The 26,882-nt window shown below is 44.2% G+C and overlaps 2 protein-coding genes and 1 long non-coding RNA gene across 3 annotated transcripts in view; 2 read left to right on the top strand and 1 right to left on the bottom strand.

The window, feature by feature from the left end:
* The window catches only part of tbc1d8b (TBC1 domain family member 8B), a 252,375-nt gene that overhangs the window by 81,873 nt on the left and 143,620 nt on the right, over window positions 1-26,882 (top strand). The window lies entirely within an intron of this gene.
* The window catches only part of arap1a (ArfGAP with RhoGAP domain, ankyrin repeat and PH domain 1a), a 248,677-nt gene that overhangs the window by 133,536 nt on the left and 88,259 nt on the right, over window positions 1-26,882 (top strand). The gene's annotated exons all lie outside the window — the stretch shown is intronic.
* LOC125801201 (uncharacterized) lies at window positions 973-12,636 on the bottom strand. The gene is made up of 3 exons (XR_007438643.1): window positions 12,601-12,636; window positions 6,593-7,614; window positions 973-2,729 (listed from the first exon to the last, which is right to left on the bottom strand). It is a non-coding gene; the product is annotated as an uncharacterized LOC125801201 (long non-coding RNA).

The raw sequence follows: 26,882 nt of genomic DNA, 5'->3' as shown, positions 1-26,882 counted from the left end.
AACTGATAAATTAGGTATTTTAGTAAGGTATGGAGCCCCTAAAGTGACATCATGCAAAGCAAAGCAGATAAAGAGAGTGGCCACTACTTATTAAGGCGTGGGAACAAGATCATTAAGCTGTGGAGACGACTTATTAAGGCTAATTAAGTTACTGACATAAGATATAATAATTAAGTTGGCTTGGAAAAGCCAACTTATTGTTCTTCGTAATCTTCTTATTCTACTTATTAAGTTGGCTTGGAAAAGCCAACTTATTGTTCTTCGTAATTAAGTTGGCTTGGAAAAGCCAACTTACTGTTCTTCGTAATCTTCTTATTATTATTATTAAGTTGGCTTTGGAAAAGCCAACTTATTGTTCTTCGTTTTCTTCTTATTAAGTTGGCTTTGGAAAAGCCAACTTATTGTTCTTCGTTTTCTTCTTATTAAGTTGGCTTGGAAAAGCCAACTTCTTGTTCTTCGTAATCTTCTTATTAAGTTGGCTTGGAAAAGCCAACTTCTTGTTCTTCGTAATCTTCTTATTATTATTATTATTATTATTCTTACGCCTTTTTTTCTGTACGCTACTCCTCCTAGAGCTTTCAACGTAGAATCACGAAACTTTCACGGATCGTAGGACCTATGCCAACTTAGCGTGCTTGTGCTTTTTGGAGCGATTTATCGTACGGTTTTCGTAAAAACTTCGTAAATGTACGCATTTTTTCCCCATAGGAATGAATGGGGCGAAATTTTAAACGTCCGTAACCGCCACAATTTTTGAGATACGAAGACCAAATTTGGCGAGCTTATAGATCTTACCGAGATCTTTAAATTAATAGCAGGTTGCGAAGCGATACGACGTACGGTTTTCGTACAATTTTCGTACGAAGTTTTCCCATAGAAATGAATGGGGGGCCCAGAGTTCCATCTCGCACACGAGCAGCTCTGCGCACGGAACCCCTTCTCTCCCCTGCTCCTCCAGTACTGTGAGTGTATGGAGGAGCTGCTGTATGGAGCAGCTATCAGTCAAAAGTTTGGACACCCCGGCACCCCAGCCAGGGTTTAGCAACCACCTATTAACTGCTTAGCAACCACTCTCTCTTTCTCACTCTCTCTTTCGCTCTCTACTTCTCTAATTCTCACTCTCTTTCCCACTCTCTCTCTATTTCTATATTTCTCACTCTTTCTTTTGCTCTCTACTTCTCTACTTCTCACTCTCTCTTTTGCTCTCTACTTCTCTATTTCTCACTCTCTTTTGCTCTCTACTCCTCTATTTCTCACTCTCTTTCTCACTCTCTCTCTACGTCTCTATTTCTCACTCTATTTCTCACTCTCTCTACTTCTCTATCTCACTCTATTTCTCACTCTCTCTCTACTTCTCTATCTCACTCTCTCTTTCTCACTCTCTCTACGTCTCTATTTCTCACTCTCTCTCTACTTCTCTATCTCACTCTCTCTTTCTCACTCTCTCTCTACTTCTCTAATTCTCACTCTATCTTTCCCACTCTCTCTCTACTTCTCTATTTCTCACTCTTTCTTTTGCTCTCTACTTCTCTACTTCTCACTCTCTCGTTTGCTCTCTACTTCTCTGTCTCACTCTCTCTTTTGCTCTCTCCTTCTCACTCTCTCTTTTGCTCTCTACTTCTCTATTTCTCACTCTCTCTCTATGTCTCTATTTCTCACTCTCTACTTCTCTATTTCTCACTCTCTCTTTCTCACTCTTTTCTACGTCTCTATTACTCACTCTCTCTACTTCTCTATTTCTCACTCTTTCTCACTCTCTCTGTACGTCTCTATTTCTCACTCTCTCTCTACGTCTCTATTTCTCACTCTCTCTCTACTTCTATATTTCTCACTCTCTTTTTCACTCTCTCTCTACGTCTCTATTTCTCTTTATTTCTCACTCTCTCTACTTCTATATTTCTCACTCTCTTTTTCACTCTCTCTCTACGTCTCTATTTCTCACTCTCTCACTACTTCTCTATTTCTCACTCTCTTTCTCACTCTCTCTCTACGTCTCTATTTCTCACTCTCTATACTTCTCTATTTCTCACTCTCTCTTTCTCACTCTCTCTCTACTTCTCTATTTCTCACTCTCTCTTTCTCACTCTCTCTACTTTTCTATGTCTCTTTCTTTCTACTTTTCTATTTCTCTATTTCTCTCTTACTCTCTCTTTATTTCTCGCTCTTCTCTCTACTTCTCTTTCACTCTACTTTTCTGTCTTGCTTTCTCTTTCTATCTATCTCTCTACTACATCCTTTTTCTTTCTCTACTTCTTTATTTCTCGATCTCTCTTTTTCCCTAATTCTCTTTCTCTCGCTCAATATTTCTCTCTACTTGTCACTCTTTTTCTCACATTCTCGGGTGTTCTTTCTCTACTTCTCACGCTGATTTTCTCTCTACTTCTCTATTTCAGGCTCTCCCTTTTTCTGTACTTCTACATTTAACACTCTTTCTTTTTATCTACTACTGCCTAGGAACCAGTTAGATACACCTTAGCAACCACCTGGAAAACATTAGCAACTGCCTAGCAACCACTTAGCAACCATGTGTAATACGTTAGCAACTGCCTAGCAACCAGATAGCAACACCTTAGCAACCACCTGGAAAACGTTAGCAACTGCCTAGCAACTGCTTAGCAACCACTTTAGAAATGGTAGCAACTGCCTAGCGACCAGTTAGATACACCTAGCAACACCTTAGCAACCACCCCAGATACCATAGCAACATCTTAGCAACCACCTAGCAACACCTTAGCAACCACCCTAGACACCATAGCAACACCTTAGCAACCGCCTAGCAACACCTTAGCAACCACCTTGCAACCACCTAGCAACACCTTAGCAACCACCCCGGATACCATAGCAACACCTTAGCAACCACCTAGCAACACCTTAGCAACCACCTAGCAACACCTTAGCAACCACCCTGGATACCATAGCAACACCTTAGCAACCACCTAGCAACACCTTAGCAACCACCTAGCAACACCCTAGCAACCACCTAGCAACACCTTAGCAACCACCCTGGATACCAAAGCAACACCTTAGCAACCACCTAGAAACACCTTAGCAACCACCCAGGATACCTTAGCAACACCTTAGCAACCACCTAGCAACACCTTAGCAACCACCCTGGATACCATAGCAACACCTTAGCAACCACCTAGCAACACCTTAGCAACCACACCATAGCATCCACCGCGGATACCATAGCAACACTTAAGCAACCGCCTAGCAACCACCTAGCAACACCTTAGCAACCACCCCGGATACCATAGCAACACCTTAGCAACCACCTAGCAACACCTTAGCAACCACCTAGCAACCACCTAGAAACACCTTATCAACCACCCAGGATACCATAGCAACACCTTAGCAACTGCCTAGCAACCACCTAGCAACACCTTAGCAACCAACCAGGATACCATAGCAACACCTTAGCAACCACCTAGCAACACCTTAGCAACCACCCGGATACCATAGCAACAGCTTAGCAACCACCTAGCAACACCTTAGCAACCACCCTGGATACCATAGCAACACCTTAGCAACCATCTAGCAAAACCTTAGCAACCACCTAGCAACACCCTAGCAACCACCTAGCAACACCTTAGCAACCACCTTGCAACCACCTAGCAACACCTTAGCAACCACCCCGGATACCATAGCAACACCTTAGCAACCACCTAGCAACACCTTAGCAACCACCTAGCAATACCTTAGCAACCACCCTGGATACCAAATCAACACCTTAGCAACCACCTAGCAACACCCTAGCAACCACCTAGCAACCACCTAGCAACACCTTAGCAACCACCCTGGATACCATAGCAACACCTTAGCAACCACCTAGCAACACCTTAGCAACCACCCCGGATACCATAGCAACACCATAGCAACCACCTAGCAACACCTTAGCAACCACCTAGCAACACCTTAGCAACCACCCTGGATACCATAGCAACCGCCTAGCAACCACCTAGCAACACCTTAGCAACCACCCTGGATACCATAGCAACACCTTAGCAACCACCTAGCAACACCTTAGCAACCAACCCGGATACCATAGCAACACCTTAGCAACCACCCCGGATCCCATAGCAACACCTTAGCAACCACCTAGCAACCCTCTAGCAACCACCTAGCAACACCTTAGCAACCACCCCAGATACCATAGCAACACCTTAGCAACCACCTAGCAACACCTTAGCAACCACCCCAGATACCATAGCAACCAGTTAGCAACCACCTGGAAAATATTAGAAACTGCCTAATAACCACTTAAAAACCATTTGGAATACGTTAGGAATTGCCTAGCAACAAGTTAGCAACAGCTTAGCAACCACCTGGAATATGTTCGCAACTGCCTACCAACCAATTAGCAAGCACTAAGCAACGATGTGGACTACATTAGCAACTGCCTAGCAACTACCTAGCAACCACTTAGCAACACTTTACTTTATAAGATAATTATAAGCTTTTCACCATGTTAGCCAAAACTTTTTGGACTTCAACATTTAGCCGAAAGTCAACAGCATAGCAACCACTCTTCACACGCTTTAGACAGAAATATCTTAGCAACCATTTTAACTATTCAACGTTATTTAACTATTTAACGTACTTTTCCAAGCCAACTTAAAGTTCGTTATCGAACTTTCCTTTTCTAGTTATTATTATTATTATTATTATTATTCTTACGCCTTTTTTTCTGTACGCTACTCCTCCTAGAGCTTTCAACGTAGAATCACGAAACTTTCACGGATCGTAGGACCTATGCCAACTTAGCGTGCTTGTGCTTTTTGGAGCGATTTATCGTACGGTTTTCGTAAAAACTTCGTAAACGTACGCATTTTTTCCCCATAGGAATGAATGGGGCGAAATTTTAAACGTCCGTAACCGCCACAATTTTTGAGATACGAAGACCAAATTTGGCGAGCTTATAGATCTTACCGAGATCTTTAAATTAATAATAGGTTGCGAAGCGATACGACGTACGGTTTTCGTACAATTTTCGTACGAAGTTTTCCCATAGAAATGAATGGGGGGCCCAGAGTTCCATCTCGCACACGAGCAGCTCTGCGCACGGAACCCCTTCTCTCCCCTGCTCCTCCAGTACTGTGAGTGTATGGAGGAGCTGCTGTATGGAGCAGCTATCAGTCAAAAGTTTGGACACCCCGGCACCCCAGCCAGGGTTTAGCAACCACCTATTAACTGCTTAGCAACCACTCTCTCTTTCTCACTCTCTCTTTCGCTCTCTACTTCTCTATTTCTCACTCTCTTTTGCTCTCTACTCCTCTATTTCTCACTCTCTTTCTCACTCTCTCTCTACGTCTCTATTTCTCACTCTATTTCTCACTCTCTCTCTACTTCTCTATCTCACTCTCTCTTTCTCACTCTCTCTACGTCTCTATTTCTCACTCTCTCTCTACTTCCCTATCTCACTCTCTCTTTCTCACTCTCTCTCTACTTCTCTAATTCTCACTCTATCTTTCCCACTCTCTCTCTACTTCTCTATTTCTCACTCTTTCTTTTGCTCTCTACTTCTCTACTTCTCACTCTCTCGTTTGCTCTCTACTTCTCTGTCTCACTCTCTCTTTTGCTCTCTACTTCTCACTCTCTCTTTTGCTCTCTACTTCTCTATTTCTCACTCTCTCTCTACGTCTCTATTTCTCACTCTCTCTCTACTTCTCTATTTCTCACTCTCTCTTTCTCACTCTTTTCTACGTCTCTATTTCTCACTCTCTCTACTTCTCTATTTCTCACTCTTTCTCACTCTCTCTCTACGTCTCTATTTCTCACTCTCTCTCTACGTCTCTATTTCTCACTCTCTCTCTCTACTTCTATATTTCTCACTCTCTCTACTTCTATATTTCTCACTCTCTTTTTCACTCTCTCTCTACGTCTCTATTTCTCTTTATTTCTCACTCTCTCTACTTCTATATTTCTCACTCTCTTTTTCACTCTCTCTCTACGTCTCTATTTCTCACTCTCTCTCTACTTCTCTATTTCTCACTCTCTTTCTCACTCTCTCTCTACGTCTCTATTTCTCACTCTCTCTACTTCTCTATTTCTCACTCTCTCTTTCTCACTCTCTCTCTACTTCTCTATTTCTCACTCTCTCTTTCTCACTCTCTCTACTTTTCTATGTCTCTTTCTTTCTACTTTTCTATTTCTCTATTTCTCTCTTACTCTCTCTTTATTTCTCGCTCTTCTCTCTACTTCTCTTTCACTCTACTTTTCTGTCTTGCTTTCTCTTTCTATCTATCTCTCTACTACATCCTTTTTCTTTCTCTACTTCTTTATTTCTCGATCTCTCTTTTTCCCTAATTCTCTTTCTCTCGCTCAATATTTCTCTCTACTTGTCACTCTTTTTCTCACATTCTCAGGTGTTCTTTCTCTACTTCTCACGCTGATTTTCTCTCTACTTCTCTATTTCAGGCTCTCCCTTTTTCTGTACTTCTACATTTAACACTCTTTCTTTTTATCTACTACTGCCTAGGAACCAGTTAGATACACCTTAGCAACCACCTGGAAAACATTAGCAACTGCCTAGCAACCACTTAGCAACCATGTGTAATACGTTAGCAACTGCTTAGCAACCAGATAGCAACACCTTAGCAACCACCTGGAAAACGTTAGCAACTGCCTAGCAACTGCTTAGCAACCACTTTAGAAATGGTAGCAACTGCCTAGCGACCAGTTAGATACACCTAGCAACACCTTAGCAACCACCCCAGATACCATAGCAACATCTTAGCAACCACCTAGCAACACCTTAGCAACCACCCTAGACACCATAGCAACACCTTAGCAACCACCTAGCAACACCTTAGCAACCACCTTGCAACCACCTAGCAACACCTTAGCAACCACCCCGGATACCATAGCAACACCTTAGCAACCACCTAGCAACACCTTAGCAACCACCTAGCAACACCTTAGCAACCACCCTGGATACCATAGCAACACCTTAGCAACCACCTAGCAACACCTTAGCAACCACCTAGCAACACCCTAGCAACCACCTAGCAACCACCTAGCAACACCTTAGCAACCACCCTGGATACCATAGCAACACCTTAGCAACCACCTAGCAACACCTTAGCAACCACCTAGAAACACCTTAGCAACCACCCAGGATACCATAGCAACACCTTAGCAACCACCTAGCAACACCTTAGCAACCACCCTGGATACCATAGCAACACCTTAGCAACCACCTAGCAACACCTTAGCAACCACACCATAGCATCCACCCCGGATACCATAGCAACACTTAAGCAACCGCCTAGCAACCACCTAGCAACACCTTAGCAACCACCCCGGATACCATAGCAACACCTTAGCAACCACCTAGCAACACCTTAGCAACCACCTAGCAACACCTTAGCAACCACCTAGAAACACCTTAGCAACCACCCAGGATACCATAGCAACACCTTAGCAACTGCCTAGCAACCACCTAGCAACACCTTAGCAACCATCCCAGATACCATAGCAACACCTTAGCAACCACCTAGCAACATCTTAGCAACCACCCCGGATACCATAGCAACACCTTAGCAACCACCTAGCAACCACCTAGAAACACCTTAGCAACCACCCCAGATACCATAGCAACACCTTAGCAACCACCTAGCAACATCTTAGCAACCACCCGGATACCATAGCAACACCTTAGCAACCACCCCGGATACCATAGCAACACCTTAGCAACCACCCCAGATACCATAGCAACACCCTAGCAACCACCTAGCAACACCTTAGCAGCCACCCTGGATACCATAGCAACACCTTAGCAACCACCTAGCAACACCTTAGCAACCAACCCAGATACCATAGCAACACCTTAGCAACCACCCCGGATCCCATAGCAACACCTTAGCAACCACCTAGCAACCCTCTAGCAACCACCTAGCAACACCTTAGCAACCACCCCAGATACCATAGCAACACCTTAGCAACCACCTGGAAAATATTAGAAACTGCCTAATAACCACTTAAAAACCATTTGGAATACGTTAGGAATTGCCTAGCAACAAGTTAGCAACAGCTTAGCAACTACCTGGAATATGTTCGCAACTGCCTAGCAACCAATTAGCAAACACTAAGCAACGATGTGGACTACATTAGCAACTGCCTAGCAACTACCTAGCAACCACCTAGCAACCACCCCGGATACCATAGCAACACCTTAGCAACCACCTAGCAACACCTTAGCAACCACCTAGCAACACCTTAGCAACCACCTAGCAACACCTTAGCAACCACCCTGGATACCATAGCAACCGCCTAGCAACACCCTAGCAACCACCTAGCAACACCTTAGCAACCACCCTGGATACCATAGCAACACCTTAGCAACCACCTAGCAACACCTTAGCAACCAACCCGGATACCATAGCAACACCTTAGCAACCACCCCGGATCCCATAGCAACACCTTAGCAACCACCTATTAACCCTTTAGCAACCACCTAGCAACACCTTAGCAACCACCCCAGATACCATAGCAACACCTTAGCAACCACCTAGCAACACCTTAGCAACCACCCCGGATACCATAGCAACCAGTTAGCAACCACCTGGAAAATATTAGAAACTGCCTAATAACCACTTAAAAACCATTTGGAATACGTTAGGAGTTGCCTAGCAACAAGTTAGCAACAGCTTAGCAACCACCTTGAATATGTTCGCAACTGCCTAGCAACCAATTAGCAAACACTAAGCAACGATGTGGACTACATTAGCAACTGCCTAGCAACTACCTAGCAACCACTTAGCAACACTTTACTTTATAAGATAATTATAAGCTTTTCACCATGTTAGCCAAAACTTTTTGGACTTCAACATTTAGCCGAAAGTCAACAGCATAGCAACCACTCTTCACACGCTTTAGACAGAAATATCTTAGCAACCATTTTAACTATTCAACGTTATTTGACTATTTAACGTACTTTTCCAAGCCAACTTAAAGTTCGTTATCGAACTTTCCTTTTCTAGTTATTATTATTATTCTCGCCACAATTTCTGTAACGCTACTCCTCCTACAGCTTTTAACGTAGAATCACGAAATTTTGCAGTATCGTAGTACCTATGCCAACTTAGGTTGCTTGTGCTTTTTGAAGCGATATATCGTACGGTTTTCGTAAAAACTTCGTAAACGTACGCATTTTTTTCCCATAGGAATGAATGGGGCGAATTTTGAAACGTCTGTAACCGCCACAATTTTTGAGATACAAACACCAAATTCGGCGAGCTTATAGATCTTATCGAGATCTTTAAATTAATAGTAGGTTGCGAAGTGATACGACGTACGGTTTTCGTACAATTGTCGTACGAAGTTTTCCCATAGAAATGAATGGGGGGCCCAGAGTTCCATCTCACACACGAGCAGCTCTGCGCACGGAACCCCTTCTCTCCACTGCTCCTCCAGTACTGTGAGTGTATGGAGGAGCTGCTGTATGGAGCAGCTATCAGTCAAAAGTTTGGACACCCCGGCACCCCAGCCAGGGTTTAGCAACCACCTATTAACTGCTTAGCAACCACCTTAGCAACCACCTGGAAAACGTTAGCAACTGCCTAGCAACCACTTAGCAACACCTTAGCAACCACCTGGAAAACGTTAGCAACTGCCTAGCAACCAGTTAGCAACCACTTAGCAACCACTAGGAAAACGTTAGCAACTGCCTAGCAACCACTTAGCAACCACTTTAGAAATGATAGCAACTGCCTAGCAACCAGTTAGCAACCACTTAGCAACCACCTGGAAAACGTTAGCAAATGCCTAGCAACCACTTAGCAACCACTTTAGAAATGATAGCAACTGCCTAGCAACCACTCAGCAACACCTTAACAACCACTAGGAAAACGTTAGCAACTGCCTAGCAACCACTTAGCAACCACCTGGAAAACGTTAGCAACTGCCTAGCAACCACTTAGCAACTGCCTAGCAACCACTTGGAAAACGTTAGCAACTGCCTAGCAACCACTTAGCAACTGCCTAGCAACCACTTGGAAAACGTTAGCAACTGCCTAGCAACCACTTAGCAACTGCCTAGCAACCACCTGGAAAACGTTAGCAACTGCCTAGCAACCACTTAGCAACCACCTGGAAAACGTTAGCAACTGCCTAGCAACCACTTAGCAACTGCCTAGCAACCACTTGGAAAACATTAGCAACTGCCTAGCAACCACTTAGCAACTGCCTAGCAACCACCTGGAATACGTTAGCAACTGCCTAGCAACCACTTAGCAACCACCTGGAAAACGTTAGCAACTGCCTAGCAACCACTGAGCAACCACCTGGAAAACGTTAGCAACTGCCTAGCAACCACTTAGCAACTGCCTAGCAACCACTTAGCAACCACCTGGAAAACGTTAGCAACTGCCTAGCAACAACTTAGCAACTGCCTAGCAACCACCTGGAAAACGTTAGCAACTGCCTAGCAACCACTTAGCAACCACCTGGAAAACGTTAGCAACTGCCTAGCAACCACTTAGCAACTGCCTAGCAACCACTTGGAAAACGTTAGGAACTGCCTAGCAACCACTTAGCAACTGCCTAGCAACCACTTGGAAAACGTTAGCAACTGCCTAGCAACCACTTAGCAACCACCTGGAAAACGTTAGCAACTGCCTAGCAACCACTTAGCAGCTGCCTAGCAACCACCTGGAATATGTTAGCAACTACCTAGCAACCACTTAGCAACCACCTGGAAAATGTTAGCAACTGCCTAGCAACCACTTAGCAACTGCCTAGCAACCACTTGGAAAACGTTAGCAACTGCCTAGCAACCACTTAGCAACTGCCTAGCAACCACCTGGAAAACGTTAGCAACTGCCTAGCAACAACTTAGCAACCACCTGGAAAACGTTAGCAACTGCCTACCAACCACTTAGCAACCACCTGGAAAACGTTAGTAACTGCCTAGCAACCACTTAGCAACTGCCTAGCAACCACCTGGAATACGTTAGCAACTGCCTAGCAACCACTTAGCAACTGCCTAGCAACCACTTGGAAAACGTTAGCAACTGCCTAGCAACCACTTAGCAACTGCCTAGCAACCACCTGGAAAACGTTAGCAACTGCCTAGCAACCACTTTAGAAATGATAGCAACAGCCTAGCAACCACTTAGCAACACCTTAGCAATCACTAGGAAAATGTTAGCAACTGCCTAGCAACCACTTAGCAACCAATTTAGAAATGATAGCAACTGCCTAGCAACCACTAAGCAACACCTTAGCAACCACTAGGAAAACGTTAGCAACTGCCTAGCAACCACTTAGCAACCACTTTAGAAACACCTTAGCAACCGCATAGCAACACCTAAGCAACCACATAGCAACCACCTAGCAACACCTTAGCAACCACCCCAGATACCATAGCAACACCTTAGCAACCACATAGCAACACCTTAGCAACCACCTAGCAACACCTTAGCAACCACCCCAGGTACCATAGCAACACCTTAGCAACCGCATAGCAACACCTTAGCAACCACCTAGCAACCACCTAGCAACACCTTAGCCAACACACCGGATACCATAGCAACACCTTAACAACCACCTAGCAACACGTTAGCAACCACCTAGCAACATCTTAGCAACCACCCCATATACCATAGCAACACCTTAGCAACCACCTAGCAACACCTTAGCAACCACCTAGCAACACCTTAGCAACCACCCCGGATACCATAGCAACACCTTAGCAACCACCTAGCAACCACCTAGAAACACCTTAGCAACCACCCCACATACCATAGCAACACCTTAGCAACCACCTAGCAACATCTTAGCAACCACCCCGGAAACCATAGCAACACCATAGCAACCACCTAGCAACCACCTAGAAACACCTTAGCAAGCATCCCGGATACCATAGCAACACCTTAGCAACCACCTAGCAACACCTTAGCAACCACCTAGCAACCACCTAGCAACACCTTAGCAACCACCCCAGTTACCATAGCAACACCTTAGCAACCACCTAGCAATACCTTAGCAACCACCTAGCAACCACTTAGCAACCACCTAGCAACACCTTAGCAACCACCCCAGATACCATAGCAACACCTTAGCAACCACCTAGCAACACCTTAGCAACCACCTAGCAACCACCTAGCAACATCTTAGCAACCACCCCAGATACCATAGCAACACCTTAGCAACCACCTAGCAACACCTTAGCAACCACCTAGCAACACCTTAGCAACCACCCCGGATACCATAGCAACACCTTAGCAACCACCTAGCAACACCGTAGCAACCACCCCAGATACCATAGCAACACCTTAGCAACCGCATAGCAACACCTTAGCAACCACCTAGCAACATCTTAGCAACCACCCCTGATACCATAGCAACACCTTAGCAACCACCTAGCAACCACCTAGAAACACCTTAGCAACCACCCCACATACCATAGCAACACCTTAGCAACCACCTAGCAACATCTTAGCAACCACCCCGGAAACCATAGCAACACCATAGCAACCACCTAGCAACCACCTAGAAACACCTTAGCAACCACCCCAGATACCATAGAAACACCTTAGCAACCACCTAGCAAAATCTTAGCAACCACCCCGGATACCATAGCAACATCTTAGCAACCACCTAGCAACCACTTAGAAACACCTTAGCAACAACCCCAGATACCATAGCAACACCTTAGCAACCACCTAGCAACACCCTAGCAACCACCTAGCAACACCTTAGCAACCACCCCGGATACCATAGCAACACCCTAGCAACCACGTAGCAACATCTTAGCAACCACCCCAGATACCATAGCAACAACCTAGCAACACCCTAGCAACCACCTGGAAAACGTTATCAACTGCATGGCAGCCACTTAGCAACCACTCTAGAAATGATAGCAACTGCCTAGCAACCAAATAGCAACAGCTTAGCAACCACCTGAAAAACGTTAGCAACTGCCTAGCAACCACTTAGCAATCATGTGGAATATGTTAGCAACTGCCTAGCAACCACTTAGCAACCACTTTATAAATTATAGCAACTGCCTAGCAACCACTTAGCAACCACTTTAGAAATGATAGCAACCACCTAGCAACACATTAGCAATCAAAAGTTTAACCAAAAGTTTTACGATTTCAGCATTTAAACAAACGTTTTTAGATTTCAGCTTTTAACCAAAGGTTTTTAGATTTCAGCGTTTAACCTTCAGCGTTTAACCAAACGTTTTTAGATTTCAGTGTTTTTAGCGTTTAGCCAAAGGTTAACAGCATATCAATGACTCTTCACACTCTTCAGACAGAAACAGCTTAGCAACCATTTTAACTTTTTAACGTTATTAGCGTTCTTTTCCAAGCCAACTTAAAGTTCGTTCACGAACTTTGCCTTTTCTAGTTAAGTTGGCTTGGAAAAGCCAACTTATTGTTCTTCGTAATCTTCTTATTTTTTTTATTATTATTATTATTATTATTATTATTATTATTATTCTCGCCACGTTTTATAAACAACTACTCCTCCTAGAGCTTTCGAGCTAGAACCACGAAACTTCACACAATGGTAGAACTTATAGCCGCGGGGTGTGCTTGTGCTTTTTGGAGCGATACATCGTACGATTTTCGTAAAAACTTCGTAAACGTACGCCCTTTTTTCCATAGACAATGAACTAGAAGAATTTTGAATGGCTGTGAGCCTCACAATTTTTGAGATACGAAGACGAAATTCGGATGGTCTATAGAACTTAGAGAGTTCTTTCCGAAAATATGCTTTACGAAACGATATGTCATACGGATTTCGTACAAATGTCGTACGAAGTTGCCCCATAGAAATGAATGGGGGGCCCAGAGTTCCATCTCGCACACAAGCAGCTCTGCGCACGGAACCCCTTCTCTCCCCTGCTCCTCCAGTACTGTGAGTGTATGGAGGAGCTGCTGTATGGAGCAGCTATCAGTCAAAAGTTTGGACACCCCGGCACCCCAGTCAGGGCTTTGCAACCACCTATTAACTGCTTAGCAACCACCTTAGCAACCACCTGGAAAACTTTAGCAACTGCCTAGCAACCACTTAGCAACCACTTTAGAAATGATGGCAACTGCCTTGCAACACCTTAGCAACCACCTGGAAAATATTAGAAACTGCCTAGCAACCACGTAGCAACCATGTGGAATAAATTAGCAACTGCCTAGCAACCAGTTAGCAACCACCTGGAAAACGTTAGCAACTGCCTAGCAACTGCTTAGCAACCACTTTAGAAATGACAGCAACTGTCTAGCAACCACTTAGCAACCATTTGGAATATGTTGGCAACTGCCTAGCAACTACTTTAAATTGATAGCAACTGCCTAGCAACCAGTTAGCTGCTGCCTTAGCAACTGCCTTAGCAACCACCCGGAAAACGTTAGCAACTGCCTAGCAACCACTTAGCAACCACTTTAGAAATGATAGCAACTGTCTAGCAACCACTTAGCAACCATGTGGAATACGTTAGCAACTGCCTAGCAACTACTTTAAAAATAATAGCAGCTGCCTAGCAACCAGTTAGCTACACCTTAGCAACCACCTGGAAAATGTTAGCAACTGCCTAGCAACCATTTAGCAACCACTTTAGAAATGATGGCAACTGCCTAGCAACCAGTTAGCAACACCTTAGCAACCACCTGGAAAACGTTAGCAACTGCCTAGCAACCACTTGGCAACTACTTAGCAACCATGTGGAATACGTTAGCAACTGCCTAGCAACCAGTTAGCTACACCTTAGCAACCACCTGGAAAAGGTTAGCAACTGCCTAGCAACCGCTTAGCAACCACTTTAGAAATGATAGCAAACTGTCTAGCAACCACTTAGCAACTATGTGGAATGTGTTGGCAACTGCCTAGCAACTACTTTAAAAATGATAGCAACTGCCTAGCAACCAGTTAGCTACACCTTAGCAACCACTTGGAAAACGTTAGCAACTGCCTAGCAACCACTTAGCAACCACTTTAGAAATGATAGCAACTGCCTAGCAACCAGTTAGCTACACCTTAGCAACCACTTGGAAAACGTTAGCAACTGCCTAGCAACCACTTAGCAACCACTTTAGAAATGATAGCAACTGCCTAGCAACCACTTAGCAACACCTTAGCAACCACTAGGAAAACGTTAGCAACTGCCTAGCAACCACTTAGCAACACCTTAGCAACCACTAGGAAAACGTTAGTAACTGCCTTGCAACCACTTAGCAACCACTTTAGTAATGATAGCAACTGCCTAGCAACCACTTAGCAACACCTTAGCAACCACTAGGAAAACGTTAGCAACTGCTTAGCAACCACATTAGTAATGATAGCAACTGCCTAGCAACCACTTAGCAACACCTTAGCAACCACTAGGGAAACGTTAGAAACTGCCTAGCAACCACTTTAGAAATTATAGCAACTGCCTAGCAACCACTTAGCAACCATGTGGAATATGTTAGCAACTGCCTAGCAACTGCTTAGCAACCACTTTAGAACCGATAGCAACTGCCTAGCAACCACTTAGCAACACCTTAGCAACCACTAGGAAAACGTTAGCAACTGCCTAGCAACCACTTAGCAACCACTTTAGTAATGATAGCAACTGCCTAGCAACCACTTAGCAACACCTTAGCAACCACTAGGAAAACGTTAGCAACTGCCTAGCAACCACTTTAGAAATTATAGCAACTGCCTAGCAACCAGTTAGCTACACCTTAGCAACCACTTGGAAAACGTTAGCAACTGCCTAGCAACCACTTAGCAACCACTTTAGAAATGATAGCAACTGCCTAGCAACCACTTCGCAACACCTTAGCAACCACTAGGAAAACGTTAGCAACTGCCTAGCAACCACTTAGCAACACCTTAGCAACCACTAGGAAAACGTTAGTAACTGCCTTGCAACCACTTAGCAACCACTTTAGTAATGATAGCAACTGCCTAGCAACCACTTAGCAACACCTTAGCAACCACTAGGGAAACGTTAGAAACTGCCTAGCAACCACTTTAGAAATTATAGCAACTGCCTAGCAACCACTTAACAACATCTTAGCAACCACCTGGAAAATGTTAGCAACTGCCTAGCAACCACTTAGCAACCATGTGGAATATGTTAGCAACTGCCTAGCAACTGCTTAGCAACCACTTTAGAACCGATAGCAACTGCCTAGCAACCACTTAGCAACACCTTAGCAACCACTAGGAAAACGTTAGCAACTGCCTAGCAACCACTTAGCAACCACTTTAGTAATGATAGCAACTGCCTAGCAACCACTTAGCAACACCTTAGCAACCACTAGGAAAACGTTAGCAACTGCCTAGCAACCACTTTAGAAATTATAGCAACTGCCTAGCAACCACTTTAGAAATTATAGCAACTGCCTAGCAACCACTTAACAACATCTTATCAGCCACCTGGAAAATGTTAGCAACTGCCTAGCAACCACTTAGCAACCATGTGGAATATGTTAGCAACTGCCTAGCAACTGCTTAGCAACCACTTTAGAAATGATAGCAACTGCCTAGCAACCAGTTAGCTATACTTTAGCCACCACTTGGAAAACGTTAGCAACTGCTTAGCAACCGTGTGGAATACGTTAGCAACTGCCTAGCAACTGCTTAGCAACACCTAAGCAACCACCTGGAAAACGTTAGCAACTGCCTAGCAAACGCTTACCAACCACTTTAGTAATGATCACAACTACCTAGCAACCACTTAGCAACCATTTTAACTTTTCAACGTTATTAGCGTACTTTTCCAAGCCAACTTAAAGTTCGTTCACGAACTTTGCCTTTTCTAGTTATTATTATTATTCTTACGCCTTTTTTTCTGTACGCTACTCCTCCTAGAGCTTTTATCGTAGAATCACGAAACTTTCACGGATCGTAGGACCTATAGTGAATTACGTTGCTTGTGCTTTTTGGAGCGATTTATCGTACGGTTTTCGTAAAAACTTCGTAAACGTACGCATTTTTTCCCCATAGGAATGAATGGGGGAGAATTTTGAACGTCCGTGACGGTCACAATTTTTGAGATACGGAGACCAAATTCGGCGAGCTAATAGATCTTATCAAGATCTTTAAATTAATAGTAGGTTGCGAAGCGATACGACGTACGGTTTTCGTACAATTGTCGTACGAAGTTTTCCCATAGAAATGAATGGGGGGCCCAGAGTTCCATCTCACACACGAGCAGCTCTGCGCACGGAACCCCTTCTCTCCCCTGCTCCTCCAGTACTGTGAGTGTATGGAGGAGCTGCTGTATGGAGCAGCTATCAGTCAAAAGTTTGGACACCCCGGGCACCCCAGCCAGCGCTTTGCAACCACCTATTAACTGCTTAGCAACCACTCTCTCTTTCTCACTCTCTCTCTACTTCTCTCACTCTCTCTTTCTCACTCTCTCTCTACTTCTCTCACTCTCTCTTTCTCACTCTCTCTCTACTTTTCACTCTATCTTTTGCTCTCTACTTCTCTGTTTCTCACTCTCTCTTTTGCTCTCTACTTATCTACTTCTCGCTCTCTCTTTTGCTCTCTACTTCTCACTCTCTCTTTTGCTCTCTACTTCTCTATTTCTCACTCTCTCTTTCTCACTCTCTCTCTATGTCTCTATTTCTCACTCTCTTTTGCTCTCTACTTCTCTATTTCTCACTCTCTTTTGCTCTCTACTTCTCTATTTCTCACTCTTTCTTTCTCACTCTCTCTCTACGTCTCTATTTCTCACACTCTCTTTCTCACTCTCTCTACTTCTCTATTTCTCACTCTCTTTTGCTCTCTACTTCTCTATTTCTCACTCTCTCTACGTCTCTATTTCTCACTCTCTCTACGTCTCTATTTCTCACTCTCTCTTTTGCTCTCTACTTCTCTATTTCTCACTCTCTTTTGCTCTCTACTTATCTCTTTCTCACGCTCTATGTCTCTATATCTTTTTCTCTCTACTTCTCTATTTCTCACTCTCTCTTTTGCTCTTTACATTTCTTTATTTCTCACTCTCTCTTTCTCACTCTCTCTACTTCTCTATTTCTCACTCTCTTTTGCTCTCTACTTCTCTATTTCTCACTCTTTCTTTCTCTCTTTCTCACTCTCTCTCTCTACGTCTCAATTTCTCTTTCTCGCTACTTTTCTATTTCTCTATTCTCTCTTACTCTTTCTTTATTTCTCGCTCTTCTCTCTACTTCTCTTTCACTCTACTTTTCTATGTCTTGCTTTCTCTTTCTTTTTATGTCTGGAATATGTTAGCAACTGCCTAGCAACCAGTTAGCAACACCTTAGCAACCACCTGGAAAATGTTAGCAACTGCCTAGCAACCACTTAGCAACCATGTGGAATACGTTAGCAACTGCCTAGCAACCAGTTAGCAACACCTTAGCAACCACCTGGAAAACATTAACAACTGCCTAGCAACTGCTTAGCAACCACTTCAGAAATATTAGCAACTGCCTAGCAACCAGTTAGATACACCTTAGCAACCACCTGGAAAACATTAGCAAGTGCCTAGCAACCACTTAGCAACCATGTGGAATATGTTAGGAACTGCCTAGTAACCATTTAGCAACCACCTCGGATACCATAGCAACACCTTAGCAACCACCTAGCAACCACCTAGCAACACCTTAGCAACCACCCAGGATAACATAGCAACACCTTAGCAACCACCTAGCAACCACCCCGGATACCATAGCAACACCTTAGCAACCATCTAGCAACACCTTAGCAACCACCTAGCAACCACCTAGCAACACCTTAGCAACCACCTAGCAACACCTTAGCAACCAACCCAGATACCATAGCAACCGCCTAGCAACACCTTAGCAACCACCCTGGATACCATAGCAACACCTTAGCAACCGCCTAGCAACACGTTAGCAACCCCCTAGCAACCACCCGGATACCATAGCAACACCTTAGCAACCACCTGGCAACACCTTAGCAACCGCCTAGCAACACCTTAGCAACCGCCTAGCAACACCTTAGCAACCACCCCAGATACCATAGCAACACCTTAGCAACCACCTAGCAACACCTTAGCAACCACCTAGCAACACCTTAGCAACCACCCCGGATACCATAGCAACACCTTAGCAACCACCTAGCAACATCTTAGCAACCACCCCGGATGCCATAACAACACCTTAGCAACCGCCTAGCAACCACCTAGCAACACCTTAGCAACCACCCAGGATACCATAACAACACCTTAGCAACCACCTAGCAACACCTTAGCAACCACCCCGGATACCATAGCAACACCTTAGCAACCATCTAGCAACACCTTAGCAACCACCCCAGATACCATAGCAACACCCTAGCAACCACCTAGCAACACCTTAGCAACCACCCCAGATACCATAGCAACACCTTAGCAACCGCATAGCAACACCTTAGCAACCACCTAGCAACCACCTAGCAACACCTTAGCAACCACCCCGGATACCATAGCAACCGCCTAGCAACCGCCTAGCAACACCCTAGCAACCACCTAGCAACACCTTGGCAACACCCCGGATACCATAGCAACACCTTAGCAACCACCTAGCAACCACCTAGCAACACCTTACCAACCACCCTGGATACCATAGCAACACCTTAGCAACCACCTAGCAACACCTTAGCAACCAACCCGGATACCGTATCAACACCTTAGCAACCACTTGGAAACCATGTGGAATATGTTAGCAACTGCATAGCAACCAGTTAGCAACCACTTAGCAACCACCTGGAAAATATTAGAAACTGCCTAGCAACCACTTAACAACCATGTGGAATACATTAGCAATTGCCTAGCAACCAGTTAGCAACAGCTTAGCAACCACCTGGAATATGTAAGAATCTGCTTAGCAACCAATTAGCAAACACTAAGCAACGATGTGGAATACATTAGCAACTGCCTAGTAACTACCTAGCAACCACTTAGCAACACTTTACTTTATATAGGTATATATAAAGTAAAGTGTTTATATTACTTTATAAGACAATTATTAGCTTTTCACCATGTTAGCCAAAACTTTTTAGACTTTAACATTTAGCTGAAAGTCAACAGCAAAGCAACCACTCTTCACACGCTTTAGACAGAAATATCTTAGCAACCATTTTAACTTTTTCAACGTTATTAACGTACTTTTCCAAGCCAACTTAAAGTTCGTTATCGAACTTTCCTTTTCTAGTTAAGTTGGCTTTGGAAAAGCCAACTTATTGTTCTTCGTTTTCTTCTTATTATTAAGTTGGCTTGGAAAAGCCAACTTATTGTTCTTCGTAATCTTCTTATTATTATTATTATTCTTACGCCTTTTTTTCTGTACGCTACTCCTCCTAGAGCTTTCAACGTAGAATCACGAAACTTTCACGGATCGTAGGACCTATGCCAACTTAGCGTGCTTGTGCTTTTTGGAGCGATTTATCGTACGGTTTTCGTAAAAACTTCGTAAACGTACGCATTTTTTCCCCATAGGAATGAATGGGGCGAAATTTTAAACGTCCGTAACCGCCACAATTTTTGAGATACGAAGACCAAATTTGGCGAGCTTATAGATCTTACCGAGATCTTAAAATTAATAGGAGGTTGCGAAGTGATACGACGTACGGTTTTCGTACAATTTTCGTACGAAGTTTTCCCATAGAAATGAATGGGGGGCCCAGAGTTCCATCTCGCACACGAGCAGCTCTGCGCACGGAACCCCTTCTCTCCCCTGCTCCTCCAGTACTGTGAGTGTATGGAGGAGCTGCTGTATTGAGCAGATATCAGTCAAAAGTTTGGACACCCCGGCACCCCAGCCAGGGCTTTGCAACCACCTATTAACTGCTTAGCAACCACTCTCTCTTTCTCACTCTCTCTTTCGCTCTCTACTTCTCTAATTCTCACTCTCTTTCCCACTCTCTCTCTATTTCTATATTTCTCACTCTTTCTTTTGCTCTCTACTTCTCACTCTCTCTTTTGCTCTCTACTTCTCTATTTCTCACTCTCTTTTGCTCTCTACTCCTCTATTTCTCACTCTCTTTCTCACTCTCTCTCTACGTCTCTATTTCTCACTCTCTCTCTACGTCTCTATTTCTCACTCTCTTTCTCACTCTCTCTCTACGTCTATTTCTCACTCTATTTCTCACTCTCTCTCTACTTCTCTATCTCACTCTCTCTTTCTCACTCTCTCTCTACGTCTCTATTTCTCACTCTCTCTCTACTTCTATATTTCTCACTCTCTTTTTCACTCTCTCTCTACGTCTCTATTTCTCACTCTCTCTACTTCTCTATTTCTCACTCTCTCTTTCTCACTCTCTCTCTACTTCTCTATTTCTCACTCTCTCTCTGCTTCTCTATTTCTCACTCTCTTTTGCTCTCTTCTTCTCTATTTCTCACTCTCTCTTTCTCACTCTCTCTCTACTTCTCTATTTCTCACTCTCTCTACTTTTCTATGTCTCTTTCTTTCTACTTTTCTATTTCTCTATTTCTCTCTTACTCTTTATTTCTCGCTCTTCTCTCTACTTCTCTTTCACTCTACTTTTCTGTCTTGCTTTCTCTTTCTATCTATCTCTCTACTACATCCTCTTTCTTTCTCTACTTCTTTATTTCTCGATCTCTCTTTTTCCCTAATTCTCTTTCTCTCGCTCAATATTTCTCTCTACTTGTCACTCTTTTTCTCACATTCTCTGGTGTTCTTTCTCTACTTCTCACGCTGATTTTCTCTCTACTTCTCTATTTCAGGCTCTCCCTTTTTCTGTACTTCTACATTTAACACTCTTTCTTTTTATCTACTACTGCCTAGCAACCAGTTAGATACACCTTAGCAACCACCTGGAAAACATTAGCAACTGCCTAGCAACCACTTAGCAACCATGTGTAATACGTTAGCAACTGCCTAGCAACCAGATAGCAACACCTTAGCAACCACCTGGAAAACGTTAGCAACTGCTTAGCAACCACTTTAGAAATGGTAGCAACTGCCTAGCGACCAGTCAGATACACCTAGCAACACCTTAGCAACCACCCCAGATACCATAGCAACATCTTAGCAACCACCTAGCAACACCTTAACAACCACCACAGACACCATAGCAACACCTTAGCAACCGCCTAGCAACCGTCTAGCAACCACCTAGCAACACCTTAGCAACCACCCCGGATACCATAGCAACACCTTAGCAACCACCTAGCAACACCTTAGCAACCACCCTGGATACCATAGCAACACCTTAGCAACCACCTAGCAAAACCTTAGCAACCACCTAGCAACACCCTAGCAACCACCTAGCAACACCTTAGCAACCACCTTGCAACCACCTAGCAACACCTTAGCAACCACCCCGGATACCATAGCAACACCTTAGCAACCACCTAGCAACACCTGAGCAACCACCTAGCAACACCTTAGCAACCACCCTGGATACCCTAGCAACCACCTAGCAACCACCTAGCAACACCTTTGCAACCACCCTGGATACCATAGCAACACCTTAGCAACCACCTAGCAACACCCTAGCAACCACCTAGCAACCACCTAGCAACACCTTAGCAACCACCCTGGATACCATAGCAACACCTTAGCAACCACCTAGCAACACCTTAGCAACCACCCTGGATACCATAGCAACACCTTAGCAACCACCTAGCAACACCTTAGCAACCACTTAGAAACACCGTAGCAACCACCCCGGATACCATAGCAACACCTAAGCAACCACCTAGCAACACCTTAGCAACCACCCCGGATACCATTGCAACACCTTAGCAACCACCTAGCAACACCTTAGCAACCACCTAGCAACACCTTAGCAACCACCTAGAAACTCCTTAGCAACCACCCAGGATACCATAGCAACACCTTAGCTACTGCCTAGCAACCACCTAGCAACACCTTAGCAACCACCCAGGATACCATAGCAACACCTTAGCAACCACCTAGCAACACCTTAGCAACCACCCTGGATACCATAGCAACACCATAGCAACCACCTAGCAACACCTTAGCAACCACCCAGGATACCATAGCAACACCTTAGCAACCACCTAGCAACACCTTAGCAACCACCCCGGATACCATAGCAACACCTTAGCAACCACCTAGCAACACCTTAGCAACCACCCTGGATACCATAGCAACCGCCTAGCAACACCCTAGCAACCACCTAGCAACACCTTAGCAACCACCCTGGATACCATAGCAACACCTTAGCAACCACCTAGCAACACCTTAGCAACCAACCCGGATACCATAGCAACACCTTAGCAACCACCCCGGATCCCATAGCAACACCTTAGCAATCACCTATTAACCCTCTAGCAACCACCTAGCAACACCTTAGCAACCACCCCAGATACCATAGCAACACCTTAGCAACCACCTAGCAACACCTTAGCAACCACCCCGGATACCATAGCAACCAGTTAGCAACCACCTGGAAAATATTAGAAACTGCCTAATAACCACTTAAAAACCATTTGGAATACGTTAGGAGTTGCCTAGCAACAAGTTAGCAACAGCTTAGCAACCACCTTGAATATGTTCGCAACTGCCTAGCAACCAATTAGCAAACACTAAGCAACGATGTGGACTACATTAGCAACTGCCTAGCAACTACCTAGCAACCACTTAGCAACACTTTACTTTATAAGATAATTATAAGCTTTTCACCATGTTAGCCAAAACTTTTTGGACTTCAACATTTAGCCGAAAGTCAACAGCATAGCAACCACTCTTCACACGCTTTAGAAAGAAATATCTTAGCAACCATTTTAACTATTCAACGTTATTTAACTATTTAACGTACTTTTCCAAGCCAACTTAAAGTTCGTTATCGAACTTTCCTTTTCTAGTTAAGTTGGCTTGGAAAAGCCAACTTCTTGTTCTTCGTAATCTTCTTATTATTATTATTATTATTATTATTATTCTTACGCCTTTTTTTCTGTACGCTACTCCTCCTAGAGCTTTCAACGTAGAATCACGAAACTTTCACGGATCGTAGGACCTATGCCAACTTAGCGTGCTTGTGCTTTTTGGAGCGATTTATCGTACGGTTTTCGTAAAAACTTCGTAAACGTACGCATTTTTTCCCCATAGGAATGAATGGGGCGAAATTTTAAACGTCCGTAACCGCCACAATTTTTGAGATACGAAGACCAAATTTGGCGAGCTTATAGATCTTACCGAGATCTTTAAATTAATAGCAGGTTGCGAAGCGATACGACGTACGGTTTTCGTACAATTTTCGTACGAAGTTTTCCCATAGAAATGAATGGGGGGGCCAGAGTTCCATCTCGCACACGAGCAGCTCTGCGCACGGAACCCCTTCTCTCCCCTGCTCCTCCAGTACTGTGAGTGTATGGAGGAGCTGCTGTATGGAGCAGATATCAGTCAAAAGTTTGGACACCCCGGCACCCCAGCCAGGGTTTAGCAACCACCTATTAACTGCTTAGCAACCACTCTCTCTTTCTCACTCTCTCTTTCGCTCTCTACTTCTCTAATTCTCACTCTCTTTCCCACTCTCTCTCTATTTCTATATTTCTCACTCTTTCCTTTCTTTCCCACTCTCTCTCTATTTCTATATTTCTCACTCTTTCTTTTGCTCTCTACTTCTCTACTTCTCACTCTCTCTTTTGCTCTCTACTTCTCTATTTCTCACTCTCTTTTGCTCTCTACTCCTCTATTTCTCACTCTCTTTCTCACTCTCTCTCTACGTCTCTATTTCTCACTCTATTTCTCACTCTCTCTCTACTTCTCTATCTCACTCTCTCTTTCTCACTCTCTCTACGTCTCTATTTCTCACTCTCTCTCTACTTCTCTATCTCACTCTCTCTTTCTCACTCTCTCTCTACTTCTCTAATTCTCACTCTATCTTTCCCACTCTCTCTCTACTTCTCTATTTCTCACTCTTTCTTTTGCTCTCTACTTCTCTACTTCTCACTCTCTCGTTTGCTCTCTACTTCTCTGTCTCACTCTCTCTTTTGCTCTCTACTTCTCACTCTCTCTTTTGCTCTCTACTTCTCTATTTCTCACTCTCTCTCTACGTCTCTATTTCTCACTCTCTCTCTACTTCTCTATTTCTCACTCTCTCTTTCTCACTCTTTTCTACGTCTCTATTTCTCACTCTCTCTACTTCTCTATTTCTCACTCTTTCTCACTCTCTCTCTACGTCTCTATTTCTCACTCTCTCTCTCTACTTCTATATTTCTCACTCTCTCTACTTCTATATTTCTCACTCTCTTTTTCACTCTCTCTCTACGTCTCTATTTCTCTTTATTTCTCACTCTCTCTACTTCTATATTTCTCACTCTCTTTTTCACTCTCTCTCTACGTCTCTATTTCTCACTCTCTCTCTACTTCTCTATTTCTCACTCTCTTTCTCACTCTCTCTCTACGTCTCTATTTCTCACTCTCTCTACTTCTCTATTTCTCACTCTCTCTTTCTCACTCTCTCTCTACTTCTCTATTTCTCACTCTCTCTTTCTCACTCTCTCTACTTTTCTATGTCTCTTTCTTTCTACTTTTCTATTTCTCTATTTCTCTCTTACTCTCTCTTTATTTCTCGCTCTTCTCTCTACTTCTCTTTCACTCTACTTTTCTGTCTTGCTTTCTCTTTCTATCTATCTCTCTACTACATCCTTTTTCTTTCTCTACTTCTTTATTTCTCGATCTCTCTTTTTCCCTAATTCTCTTTCTCTCGCTCAATATTTCTCTCTACTTGTCACTCTTTTTCTCACATTCTCGGGTGTTCTTTCTCTACTTCTCACGCTGATTTTCTCTCTACTTCTCTATTTCAGGCTCTCCCTTTTTCTGTACTTCTACATTTAACACTCTTTCTTTTTATCTACTACTGCCTAGGAACCAGTTAGATACACCTTAGCAACCACCTGGAAAACATTAGCAACTGCCTAGCAACCACTTAGCAACCATGTGTAATACGTTAGCAACTGCCTAGCAACCAGATAGCAACACCTTAGCAACCACCTGGAAAACGTTAGCAACTGCCTAGCAACTGCTTAGCAACCACTTTAGAAATGGTAGCAACTGCCTAGCGACCAGTTAGATACACCTAGCAACACCTTAGCAACCACCCCAGATACCATAGCAACATCTTAGCAACCACCTAGCAACACCTTAGCAACCACCCTAGACACCATAGCAACACCTTAGCAACCGCCTAGCAACACCTTAGCAACCACCTTGCAACCACCTAGCAACACCTTAGCAACCACCCCGGATACCATAGCAACACCTTAGCAACCACCTAGCAACACCTTAGCAACCACCTAGCAACACCTTAGCAACCACCCTGGATACCATAGCAACACCTTAGCAACCACCTAGCAACACCCTAGCAACCACCTAGCAACCACCTAGCAACACCTTAGCAACCACCCTGGATACCATAGCAACACCTTAGCAACCACCTAGCAACACCTTAGCAACCACCCAGGATACCATAGCAACACCTTAGCAACCACCTAGCAACACCTTAGCAACCACACCATAGCATCCACCCCGGATACCATAGCAACACCATAGCCACCACCTAGCAACACCTTAGCAACCACCTAGCAACACCTTAGCAACCACCCTGGATACCATAGCAACCGCCTAGCAACACCCTAGCAACCACCTAGCAACACCTTAGCAACCACCCCGGATACCATAGCAACACCATAGCCACCACCTAGCAACACCTTAGCAACCACCTAGCAACACCTTAGCAACCACCCTGGATACCATAGCAACCGCCTAGCAACACCCTAGCAACCACCTAGCAACACCTTAGCAACCACCCTGGATACCATAGCAACACCTTAGCAACCAACCCGGATACCATAGCAACACCTTAGCAACCACCCCGGATCCCATAGCAACACCTTAGCAACCACCTAGCAACCGCCTAGCAACCACCTAGCAACACCTTAGCAACCACCCCGGATACCATAGCAACACCTTAGCAACCACCTAGCA

This window comes from Astyanax mexicanus, chromosome 1 (genome assembly GCF_023375975.1).
Source record: "Astyanax mexicanus isolate ESR-SI-001 chromosome 1, AstMex3_surface, whole genome shotgun sequence".
Lineage (NCBI taxonomy): Eukaryota > Metazoa > Chordata > Actinopteri > Characiformes > Acestrorhamphidae > Astyanax > Astyanax mexicanus.
Note: the sequence above shows the minus strand (reverse complement) of the source record. Positions and strands in the feature narration are given on the sequence as shown.